Below are 9,695 nucleotides of genomic sequence, written 5' to 3'. Positions count from 1 at the left end.
GCTGTCAAGGAGAGAGCCGGGCGCTGGAGGCTTTTACTACCGGGGTGGGGACTGCCTGAACACGGAGCGGACGAGCAGCGAGTAATTGGAGAGACAAGGAGCAGGACGCTACTGCAGCCCACATGACTGGCATCACCCCGCCCTCCAATCACAGCCCGGGATTTCAACCTTACTGCATTCTAATTGGCCCAGCCCCAAGGGCGGGAGTCAAAAAGAGAGCAATTCTGCCTCCATACTTGAAGTGCAATGCCTGGAAAGTTGGTAGTGTAGTGGCAGAGATTTGGTCTACACCTGCCAAGGAGCCTCCTTGCTGTCGCCAGTGGCCGTGCGGCAGTCAAGGCTACCATACTAACGGGAATTTTCCCGGTATCCCAGAAGGCCAGTCCGGCCATGAGAGCCAGAAATCAAGGTGCAATTGAAGAGTAACACTCTACAGAGAGAAACCAATATTGCTAATATTCCACTTTTGCACTTTTAAATACTGCTTTGCAACAATTAAATTGAACCTCCACTAATAAACAACTTTCTCTATATCAATAGGGTAGCTCACCACTATTCACATTGCCTAATATTAAAGTGACCACGACCAGACATCCTCTTTTGGCCAGACATGTCCTCTTTTTTGGACCTAAATAAAACGTCCAGATAGGATTTCTGCATAGCTAGAAATGTCTGAGATATGGGCGCCGCCAGGCAGGCACTATTACTAATGAGCACTTCAATTGTGGAGCACTCATTAGTACAGCCTTTGGTTTCAGTAAAAAAAAAAATAACTCATCTACTTGAACGTGCAGGGGACACTTGCTCCTCACTGTGCAAGACAGGACCTGCACTTCCAGTGTTATGTATTGCAGGTCCTGCTGCATCCACTCTAGTGTTCAGTGAAGTGGATGTAGGACGTGCGGAACTTCATTGCGCTGAAAGCGCAAGTCCTGTCCTGCACATCCAGTGAGAATCGAATGTTCCCTGCACATTCAAGTGGATGAGGTTCTTTTTTTTTTTTTACACAAGACCAGCATAATGGAGGCATTCATAATACTGGGGCCACTAATGGGGACATTTGCATTACTGGACATTACTAGAGGCATTGATAATATATGAAGGCTATTAAAGGGGGCATTAATAATGGTAGGAGGCACTAATGGGGCATTAATCATACTGGGCGCCACTAAAGGCAGGCTTAATTAGACTCAGAGCCACTAAAGGGGACATTAATAATGCTGGGGGGCACTAATGAGGTATCAATCATACTGGTGGCACTTTGGGAGGGGGCTTTGATGTGCAGGGGGCACTATGGGGATATGGTGTATACAGAGGGAGGGGTTGCAATAAAAAAAAGGCTATTGCAATGGCCATTGAAAACAGACAGTCAGAAAAATGGCCATCAAAAACTGGCAGTGTGAAAGTTTGCCCATTTTTCATGGCCATTTTTTTTTCACTGTCATGTGAATGTAGTTTTAGAGGACAGGAGGCCAGGCTCCAGTGAATATGTGCTTTACTCACCACTCCCTGGATCACTTCAGCCTTGTGTGCTCCCAACAGAGATAGGCATCGAGGCTCCTCTCCCACTCATTTTATCTGTTTAGGTTTGGCTGTGGAGGGGCTCATGTGTTGACCACCAGAGTCAGTGGGGGTTATGAGTACCCTACATGAGCACTCTCCAGAATGAAAATCATCAGGGAGCTAATGCCCTTCATCACACTGCTGGAAATACAGCCCTTCATCTCAATGCTGAAAATACAGCACAGGAGACCGAAGAGATTTATGACACTCTCTGAGCCTGGCATATTGGCTCAGTTTTAGGAGGAGCCAGAGAAAAAGACAATCAGCCTGAGTCTGAAGTGTGAACAAAAAAAACAATGGAGTGCTCTGCATAATATATTAGGCTACTGTGTGATATGCATGGTTCCCTGACTAACCTCACTAGCCTGGCTTCTAAGAAGATTTTGTATATTTAACTTCTCCTCCTACAAACAAGTGAGTGATGCATTAGGGATATGACTGGAATTGTCTCAGTGTGGGGAGTGTCATGGTAGTTTAAATAATTTGCAGCATGAATATCTGTGGTACTCCAGACCTGGAAGTGCTATCATTGTAAAGAGTTTATAATGCAATGTAATGTCATGCTATGCACCTTGTAGGTATATAGCGGATGGGGTACGGTTGACAGTGTTTGGCAACAGGAATGGAACTGATCATTCCATTTCTCCCCTCTTGGTAGGAGTGGGGTGGTCCAACTTCCAATGAAGGGAGGGGTTTAGAGAGTTAGAGTCAGTTTAGAAAAGAAAGTGAGGAGTGAGAGAGCATGCCATCCATCTGCCGCTCCCCATGTGGACCATAGTGGCGGCTCATCTAGGAGGACAACATTGCCCCAGAGAGACACTAGCAAGCTACAGAAGTTTTGTCAAGGTATTACAACTCCACTGCAAAGTCACCACAGTTCAGGATGGGCATAGCTAGAAGCTATAGGTGCCAGAATAAAGTCATAGGGAAGGGAATCCAGAAGGAGACAGTGTCAGGTAGCAAATTTCTGAGTGTCATCACCTGCCATATTGCCAGCCACCATACCCCATTATTTCGAAGGAGAGAATTGCACTTTGTACAAACTGCTGCTGAATGTGCTGCTAGTTGTTTTTTCACTCAGTAAAGAAAGATGTTCTTTGTTCTACAATCTCTGCCTGGTTTCTTTTATTCACCTTTTTTTCACTGCACAGATCCCCAGGGAGTGACGGCCTGAGGTAGGACACCATTACATAACAATATCTCATCAGTGCCACTACCATCCTCTGCACTGACTCCTCGGGGGCTTGCTGCAGATGGAAGTACACATTAAAGTGTTTGATCTTACACCTGAGAAGTGTTATGTGCAACATTCTTTGAGGCTAGGGGTGGACTGGGCATAGACACAGCAGGGAAATTTCCTGGTGGGCCAAACTCCAGGCGTTCGTCCAAGCCCTCCTCATTGCTGCTTGCTCGTACATAATGATCTGATGCTCTCAGAGGTAATAAACGTTGGGAGCATGAGGTACATATGTACCTTGCTGGCAATTGTAGTTGCCCTCCTGAATTTTATTGTATGGCTGTCCTCAGGATGATGATAGCGTTAAATAGGTAGAGATGACAGAGTTGAGCTCACGGCTCTCAACCACATATCTACCCATAACCTGCCCCCTGCTCAGCACATATGATGAGTGTTCAATAAGTTATCTAACTGAATATGAAAACAATATTTTCTGAGAAAATTGAACTCACTACTTTTCAATGTAATCCCCCTTGACTTCAACACACTTATTCCACTTCACCTCCAGTGATCGGATGCCCTCAGAATAGGAGAGTTCTTGCTGCTGCAGAAACCCTGTTACAGCCTCTTTGACTGCAGTATCAACAGCCCATACAAAAATTTCTTCAGGTTATGAAAGAGAAAGTAATCACTGGGTCCTAGGTCTGGACCATAAAGTGGATGGGTAAGCTCTATCAAGCCACACTTCCTGATAGCTGCTTGTGATTTGCAAGACTTGTGTGCTGTGCATTGTCGTGTGGCAGCAACACACCTGCCAACAACTTCCCAAAGCATTTCTCTTTGATTGCCTCTCGTAATGCCTTCATTGTTGAAGCACAGATGTCTCCAGTAATTGTTGTCTTGTGTGGCATGAATTCTAGTAATAAAATGCCAGCTAACTGCTGCTTAAAAAATTTCTTTGGAGTTGGTGACCCCTTGTGCTTCCATTGCTTGTTTGGTCTCAGGATCATGGCGGTGGACCGATTTTTCATCACCCATAATAATTTGAGAATATATGTCTCCTGGATTTTCTCTAAGCAAGTCTAAATTCTCTGGGCTAAATTGCTGGCGACAAGTTTTTTGCTCTGGCATCAACATTTGTGGCATCCACCGGGAGCTGACCTTTGACATCATCAAAACATCAAGAATGATACTGGAAACTGTGCCAACTAAAATGAGTAATTCATAAACTATAACACTGACCTCCACTTTAAGGCACATTTCTTCTGAAGATGCTTCGTCACGTCGCTCTAAGATGGGTTCATCTTCAATTGATCTCTACCCCAATTAAACTGCTTGGCCCCTAGCTTTACTTGGTAGTAGGAAGGCACATCATCACCATACACAGCAATCACCCTTTCATGGATTTCTTTAGGCTTCTTTTATTCCTTTGTAAGGAATTTAATCGTGGAACGAAGCTCCAAATCCCTCACTTTCTTTGTAGACCCGCATTGTACTGCACTTGCCATCCTGCCACTTCCAGTGCTTTCATCAGACTGAACTGCCACTATGTGTGTTCCATGTCCAGACATGCCTCAACCTTCACAGACAAGCTTAGCTCTCTAACACTGACAGAACATGCTGGGGTAGATAACTTATTGAACTACCCTCATAATAACACTCCACTACACTTCTTAGTTCCATTTATTCCTGCCTAGTACACCCTAAACCACCCTCCTCATGTGAGATGTCTGACTGTGCCTTTGAAGTCTGTTTACTACATATGCCGTACTGAGAAACAACACTAAAGCCAGTCCACAGACACAGACAAACAGGATGGATTATATGTCAAATGTACAATGTGTGATTTAAAGGGCTACCATAAAATATGAAACAGGGTTACCTGACCCTCCTCTGAATTGGTGAACCATTATGAAAACTGTGTAGGGAGTAACTATCAGTTATAGAAGATTGGAGTTTGAATTGCTTCAGGGATGAAAATCAAGTCTCAGAAACCCTTTTAAAGCATTTAGGGGAGGAATTTATCATTAAAGGTATATTTGTAGGTGCTTTTTAGAATGGTGTCTATGCGCACTTGTGCCAAATTTTATGAACTGGCACACAGTAATAATAAATTAATAAATGCAGAAACACAATGATCTGTAGTTAGTTCTCCAAGATGTTTGAAACAACCTCCTTACTGTGTTCCTTCAAAAACTGTATGTAAGTATACCTAAAAGAACTGCTGTTTTGAAGGAAAAGGCGGTCACTCCAAATATTGATTTGATTTAGATTTTTTTTAACTATTAACACTTCTAGTTTTGAAACTAAGTATTCTTAATTTGTAGCATGTTTCTCACACCACCCTAAAACTTTTGCCTAGTAATATATAAATATATATATATATATATATATATATAGGATAAAGAAAGACACCGCAGCACATCCGTTTGGTGAAAAAAAGTGGGACCCTTTATTCACCTGTGCGACGTTTCGGTCCGCTTACTGGGACCATTCTCAAGCAATACAGCATTGTGGGAACTGTAAACATTTTATGCAGTCATAGTCAATTAGCATACACAAGTGACAATCAATAAAATATACAAAATACAAAAGATATAGTAAATATCAAAAGAATACAAATGTGACAGGCCCGGAAGGTAGTTGAGATCAAAGCCGTGGTCGGCATACATGAAGCTTCCAGGTATACATATAAGTCATAAATACAATAAAAATACAGAAGTGACAATTAATAGTGAATCATTATCACCTGTGAATATGTGTAGTTGACAGGACCAAACATGGAGAAGGGCGTGCTCGATGGTTGGAGGATAAGCTGTAGCGTGATGCGCCGCATGGAAGTGGCGTCCCGGAACTGCTACTGCGCATGTCCGTGACGTCACTGTGAGTCAAACACATGATCACCCAGTGAAACGTCACGTGACACGGCAGCATAACATATCTATGCCGTAGGTAGAGGTAAAAACCAACATCAAAACAAGATATTCTGTGGCAGTACACGGATAGAACACCCAGGGTATGTGGTCGGGCGACATGCCATCTTGCGATGCGTTGTCGTCCGGCGTCAACGGGCACAGAAAAGGGGGAAGGTGAAACAGCGGCAGCCATCACCCTCCCACCATGCTCGTCACAGTTAACCCCTCATCGGGTGGGAATCCTGCACAGTAGCTTTCTAAGTATACAGGTAGCAGTAGTAAATATGGCAATAATATACAGTATAATAAGCAGTAATCCGGGGATAAGCCACACATGTTTAAAGTAAGCATCACGCCTCCCGCTGAGCTAAGCCCATCCAGCAATAGGTCCTGAAAAGTGAAACAATAAAAGAAATATATTATCCAAATATATTCATTAAAAACAAGAAAACAATTTTTTCAACACTTAAGCCGACAAGGACAAAGCCAAAGGGAATCATATGAAAAGCCATGGCCTGTATTCTACATTCAAGCCCATCGGACGAATGGATTGTAGCTTAAAAATCCATTCAGACTCACGTTTTTGAGCATTTTAATACGGTCACCACCAGTCCGCGGTAACGGAACATGATCCAGGATCATAAATTTAAGATCTCCTTCAACATGATCCATGGCCGCGAAGTGGTGTGAGACAGGCAGGTCTTTACGTTTTTTCCGTATGGAAAATCGATGTTGATTGAACCGGGACTTGAAATCACATGTGGTTTCACCCACGTATAATAATTTACAGGGGCACCATAAAACATAAATCACAAAACAGGAGTCACAGATCAAATAAAATCTAAGGAGGTAAGAGATCCCAGTTTGTGGGTGGATAAATTCCCGTCCCTTCACCATGTATTTACAGTTTACACAGTGAAGGCATGGGTAACTACCAGTTTTCTTAGGGGCCAAAAGTAACTGGCGTGTACTTTTTTGTGAGCCTATATCATTTTTGACTAATCTGTCTTTTATGTTACGAGCTCGCTTGTAGGAAGTGAGTGGTCTATTACAGAATTCAGGAATATTTTTATGCTCAGTTTTAAGAATTGACCAGTGTTTGTTAATTATTTTATTGACATGTGAACTTGCTTCACAGAAGGTAGAAACAAAGGGTATTCTTTGAGAATACTCACGTTGAGTGCCTTGAAGCAGTTCACTTCTCTCTTTCAGATTACTCCGGTTGCGTTGTTGCTGCAGTATAGGAGCTGGGTATTGTCTCTGTCTAAAGCTTTGTGTCATGGTCTCAAGAGTAGCATTGAGCACAGAGGTATCACTGACTATACGTTTAGCCCTGATAAACTGGCTGTAAGGTAATGACCGCACCATCATCCGAGGATGAGCACTGTCAAACCTCAAGATGGTATTGCGGTCGGTGGGTTTAGTGTAAACCTCTGTGCTCAATGCCCCTCTAGTACTGCATACGTTCACATCCAAAAAATGTAGCATATCGGTTGAAAATTCCAAGGTAAACTGTATGTCTGGAATCAGGCTGTTTAAATAATTATGAAAAAGATGTAACTCAGAGGCAGTACCCGTCCAAATAACAAAAATATCATCTATGTATCTCCACCACCTCAGCACATGGCTGAAGTGGTGGGACACATAGACATGCGTCCCCATGGCCGTCCCTCTGATTTGCATATAATAGTCATCCCCAAAAAGGAAGTAGTTATTATATAAAATCATGCGCAATAGAGCCAGAAAAAAAGTACGTGCCTCAATGGTGTAATCAGATTTAGCTAAGGCGGATTCCACAGTTGCCAACCCTATATCATGCTGTATAGAAGTGTACAGACTGACGATGTCGAAGGAGGCCAAGATGGCGTCCTCCGGCATCGTCACGTCTGCTAACTTAGACAAAAAGTCAGTGGTGTCCCTCAAATAAGACTTTGAGTTGACCACATAAGTCTGCAAAATCTTATCTAAGAAGATGGAGGCGTTACTGAGTAAAGCGCCACGGCCAGAAACGATAGGTCGGCCGGGCGGACACTGTAAATTTTTACAGTAAATTTTTGTGGATTTTTGGCAATAAATAAAATAAAGGGGTGACAGGGTGTTCAATCAGTAAGAACTCACTTAGTTGCTCATCAATGAGACCGATTTGTGCATAGGTGTTAACAAGTGACTTGAATTCGCGTTGTATGTCAAATCTGGGATCCCTTTGGAGTTTTACATAAACTGCAGAGTCAGATAATTGGCGGACTGCCTCTGTCAAATACATTGCAGTATCCATGACCACTACCGCACCATCCTTGTCTGCAGACTTGATGGTGCCTCTAATTCCTGTTTGGAAATATTGGGGTGCTGGATGTGATCCAAGAGTCCAGAGTGTTTGAGCTCCTGTATGTCACCCAGCACCGCGTCTGAAAACACGTCAAACGCCTTGGAAGAAATTTGGGGGGAAAAATCCCTCTTGACCCTCAATCCCCAATCAGATAAACGTAATTCATGCATGGGTAAAGTGGTAGCACTATGTACATCCTGAAAATGGATTTTTAATTTAATTAATCTAAAGAAATACAATAAATCGGCTTCCAACTCATACCAATTAATACCACTCGCAGGACAAAAACTCAAACCCTTTTCAAGCAGCTGCTTTTGTACCGGTGTCAATATGTGAGAGGATATATTTACCACCGTCAGGCATTCGTCTTTCTCAGCATCTTTTGACTCCTTGTTTTTACGGTATCGATTTCTGTTTCGACCGCCCCTTCTAGTGGCTTTTTTCCGTGTGCAGGCAGAGGCCCTAAAAAAAGTGGCCTGAATTGCCAGTATTGGAATCATCCCGCTTTTTGTTTTTTTTCCTGACTCTGATTTGGATTTGTTCGGTTGCTTTCGCTCCAATTATAGACATGGCCTGTAGTATAGTCCATTGTATCCCTTTGCCATTTGCCTCGCTTGGTTTCTTGAATATCACTCTTAAGCTTATTCAGATGGGGTTGAAACTTGTTATAGTACTCATCAAAGTCCTGTGGGGACAAGATGGCCCTTAATGCGGCTTCATCTTCGGTCCTGTTAGCTGCTGTAGAGAATAAATCTTTGCGCATGAATTCAATGTTAAGCAGCATTAAATCCAAGGAATATTTATTGGAGATTTGTTCATATTTAGAGCGAAATTCTACGTCATTGGAATACATGGAGGATCTAGGTTGTACCCGCATCCCCCTAGGTACACGGTTGGTTTTAACATATTCCACTAATGTGGTGGAATGTAATTCCAAAGTAAGGCATTTTCTAGAATCACGCTCGTACCTCTTTTTAATATCAAGCAGCGAGGGAACCGAAAGAAAGTCCACATTGCCTCCACATGCTCCCACGATTCTGTCCTTGTCGGCTTCCGTGTTTTCTTGTTTTAATGAATATATTTGGATAATATATTTCTTTTATTGTTTCACTTTTCAGGACCTATTGCTGGATGGGCTTAGCTCAGCGGGAGGCGTGATGCTTACTTTAAACATGTGTGGCTTACTGCTTATTATACTGTATATTATTGCCATATTTACTACTGCTACCTGTATACTTAGAAAGCTACTGTGCAGGATTCCCACCCGATGAGGGGTTAACTGTGACGAGCATGGTGGGAGGGTGATGGCTGCCGCTGTTTCACCTTCCCCCTTTTCTGTGCCCGTTGACGCCGGACGACAACGCATCGCAAGATGGCATGTCGCCCGACCACATACCCTGGGTGTTCTATCCGTGTACTGCCACAGAATCTCTTGTTTTGATGTTGGTTTTTACCTCTACCTACGGCATAGATATGTTATGCTGCCGTGTCACGTGACGTTTCACTGGGTGATCATGTGTTTGACTCACAGTGACGTCACGGACATGCGCAGTAGCAGTTCCGGGACGCCACTTCCATGCGGCGCATCACGCTACAGCTTATCCTCCCACCATCGAGCACGCCCTTTCTCCATGTTTGGTCCTGTCAACTACACATATTCACAGGTGATAATGATTCACTATTAATTGTCACTTCTGTATTTTTATTGTATTTA

Source organism: Bufo bufo, chromosome 2, assembly GCF_905171765.1.
Source record: "Bufo bufo chromosome 2, aBufBuf1.1, whole genome shotgun sequence".
In the NCBI taxonomy this organism is placed as follows: Eukaryota; Metazoa; Chordata; class Amphibia; order Anura; family Bufonidae; genus Bufo; species Bufo bufo.
The sequence above is the reverse complement of the archived record's forward strand: the minus strand, read 5'-3'. Positions refer to the sequence as shown.